Source organism: Galeopterus variegatus, unplaced genomic scaffold, assembly GCF_000696425.1.
Source record: "Galeopterus variegatus unplaced genomic scaffold, G_variegatus-3.0.2 Scaffold466, whole genome shotgun sequence".
Taxonomy (NCBI): Eukaryota; Metazoa; Chordata; class Mammalia; order Dermoptera; family Cynocephalidae; genus Galeopterus; species Galeopterus variegatus.
This window is the reverse complement of record NW_007726577.1, coordinates 365,514-368,936: the sequence shown is the minus strand read 5'-3', so window position 1 is coordinate 368,936 and position 3,423 is coordinate 365,514. Positions and strand designations below refer to the sequence as shown.

Below are 3,423 nucleotides of genomic sequence, written 5' to 3'. Positions count from 1 at the left end.
AAGGGCCGGCCCGGTGGTGCACTGGATGGGTGCGCCGCTTGGGAAGTGCGGCGGCGCTCCCGCCCGAGGGTTCGGATCCCACATACAGACCGGTTCCCGCTCACTGGCTGAGCGAGGGGCGGGCGCAGCACCGAGGGTTGCAATCCCGTTGCCGGTCCCGGTCCGGTATGGGCACGACACTGAGGGTTATGGTCCGTTGCCAGACACGAAAAAAGACAAAAAGGAAAAAAAAAAAAAACAACTCCAGGGCCGGCTACAGTGCGCCGCTTGGGAGCGTGGCGGCGCCCCCGCCGAGGGTTGGGATCCCACATAGAGACCGGTTCCCGCTCACTGGCTGAGCGAGGGGCGGGCGCAGCACCGAGGGTTGCAATCCCGTTGCCGGTCCCGGTCCGGTATGGGCACGACACTGAGGGTTGCGATCCGTTGCCGGACACGGAAAAAGACAAAAGACAAAAAAAAAAAAAAACAACTCCAGGGCCGGCTACAGTGCGCCGCTTGGGAGTGTGGCGGCGCTCCCGCCGAGGGTTGGGATCCCACATACAGACCGGTTCCCGCTCACTGGCTGAGCGAGGGGCGGGCGCAGCACCGAGGGTTGCAATCCCGTTGCCGGTCCCGGTCCGGTACGGGCACGACACTGAGGGTTGTGGTCCGTTGCCGGACACGAAAAAAGACAAAAAGGAAAAAAAAAAAAAAAAACTCCAATCAGGCAGCAAAGTGATCAGCAGCAAAACAGGTTGGTGGTGCAAAGACCACATACTACTATCAAGCACTAAGATGCTGAAAAAGGTTCCCCTAAAAAAAAACCTCTAAGGCTCTCAGGACATTTGTGACGGACTGGGTTGTGAAAATAAGTCCCAGCTGAAAGTTGAGGGTTTAGACGTTGCCCACTGAATAGGGCAGGCACAATTTCACCATAAAAAGGGAATCTGCAAGTTAACCAATGGTATGCACTAAGGTTATTCTGGAAATGGCACCAGGTCCTACTGTCCTTATCCAGGAAGTATTTTAAAATGTAATCTTATCTCCATCTAAGTTTTAGATGCTGCAACTTCAGTCCACCTAGTTGATAAAACTGCTCCTCTTAGTTGCAAAAGTAACTTTGCAAGCCTGAGAAGGTACAGAAATAGGATTAGAGAATAAAGTAAATCAAACCTATGTTAGCACTTAGAAGTTAGATTTTGGCTTAAGTTCTATAACTATCATGATAATGTGCTGTTGTTTGTCACTAAGCCATTTGAAATATTTAGTAAGATATATTAAAGATGACATATTAGACTTACAATTCTAATTTGAAATGCTTAATAAAATATAATTAAGTTTGAAAGTGTTTGCATGTTTAAAAGAAACTGACTTATACTCACATGTGTACTAGACTTGCAAGAGTCATTAAAGTCTTTGGAAAGATTTTATCACTATATTCACCTTTTCAGAAGTTTGAAGTATTTGAGAGAATCAAGAATATACTGTGAAACTTTAAATGAGTTTAAAATATTTAAGGGAATTTAACTTTGTAAAAAGAGTTAATTGTTTAAGGGAATTTAAGCTGTTAAATTGGTGCTATAATTGAACCTTTGTCAAAGATCAAGTGATTTTGTTTCTATATAAACAATCTTTCCTGTAAATTAAACAAGATTTGTGAGTAAAACTGAAAGGCCTAAAAATAGCTAGGGTTTTAAATAGTCAACGTTAATGGGTTGAACATTATTCTAAGTATAGCATTCTACAGGCAAAAACATTCCTCTTTAAAAACCTCAACTGATATTATCCAAAAAATGCTAACCTTCTTTGTAACTCAGTTTATTCCCAGGAATCGTATTTTTTTTGTTACTGTAAATACATCCTTTTAACCACTATACTTTCACACTAGTTATTGGAGAAATATAGAAAAACTAAATTATGTATGCTGATTTTGTAATTAGTCCCTTTACCGAACTCTTAGTTGAGGCCTTTTTTGTTTGTTTGAAAACAGGCAGTCCTAGCACCCACAGAAATGAGAATTTTTGTCATCCCTTTTCTGAAAAATTATATTTCTTAATTTTGTTTCGTGTCTTATTGCATTGGCTAGAAATTCCAGAATAACATCAGACAATATATTCTTTGCCGTGTTCCTGACTTTAATGAGAATGCCTCTAGGTCCAGTAATGTTGATTTAAGATTCAGTTCTTATCAAGTAATTAAAATATCCTTCAGTTCCTCAGAAATTAAGAACTTCCAAATAGGAACATATGCTTAATTTATTAAATTATTTCCCAAAGTCTTAAATATGTTTTAGAAGATGTTTGTACACGTACACACACACACACACACACACACACACACACACACACACACACAGTAAATGACAGTTCCAGCTCCTAACTCACAGTTCTTCAGGGAAACTGGTCTTCAAAAAAAAAACCAGGCTGCGGGACAACCAGTTCGCTAAAATCCCCGCTTACGAGCAAAGCCTCTGCACAACACAATGCCTGCGGGATAGGTGTGGACCCGCCACCTTTTCAAGCAAGCGGTGACTCCAGAAAAGGCCGGGTCTAGATTAAGCCAACCCCTTGATTTAGGCTCCTTGGACTCTGTAACTGGGATTGAAATCTTTGGTAAAATTTTATGCTTCTACCTGGTCAAGTGAAGTTTGGAGCAGGCGCTGTGGTCCACTGCAGTTAATGGTTCCGTTTTAAGGTGTCCAACCTACGCTTGGCATGTCTTCCTGTTGTCACAACTTCTTGAAAAGTGTCCAACTACAGCAAGGCTACCACGACAGCCCGGTCCCGACAACCACACGCCTTTGTCCCCAGCGCAGACGCGGGCCGCGGACGAATTTTAAGAGAGAGAAACCTTATTAAAAAATGCAAACCTATGTTTCCTCCTTAAGGTGTGAAAGAATCCTTACAATGGTAAATGCTAACAATCTACTTGGGAGACTATGAAAACTAAAGAAATTTAGAGTAAAACAAACACATGCAGACCAAAAAAAATAGAGCCAAAAATTAGTAGACTTTTCCAACAAAAAAGACAATCCATTAAAAACTAAACAAAAGGCCTGAATAGACATTTCTCCAAAAAAGATATACAAATGGCCAATAAGCACAAGAAAAGATACTTAGCATCACTAGTTATCAGGGAAATGCAAATCAGTACCACAATGAAGTACCACTTCACACCTACTAAGATGGCTATAATAATTTTTTTAAATAACAAGTGTTTCTGAGGATGTGGATAAATTGGAACCCTCATACATTGCTGGAGGGGATGTAAAATGGTGCAGCAGCTGTGGAAAACAGTTTGGTGTTTCCTCAAAAAGCTAAACAGAATTATCACAGTACCCAGCAGTTCCATTTTTAGGTATATATCCAAGAGAAATAAAAACAGGGATTCAAACAGAAATTTGTATGCCAATGTTCACAGCAGCATTATTCACAACAGCCAAAA

The 3,423-nt window shown here is 41.4% G+C and overlaps 1 protein-coding gene across 2 annotated transcripts in view; it reads right to left on the bottom strand.

Annotated features, from left to right (window-relative positions):
* UBN1 (ubinuclein 1) overlaps positions 1–2,688 on the bottom strand; it is a 31,637-nt gene extending 28,949 nt beyond the window's left edge. For both annotated transcript variants that reach the window (XM_008569118.1, XM_008569119.1), the window contains exon 1: positions 2,612–2,688. The gene's annotated coding sequence lies outside the window, so the exon portion shown is untranslated. The remainder of the gene's footprint in view (positions 1–2,611) is intronic.
* Between the last annotated feature and the right edge of the window lie 735 nt (positions 2,689–3,423).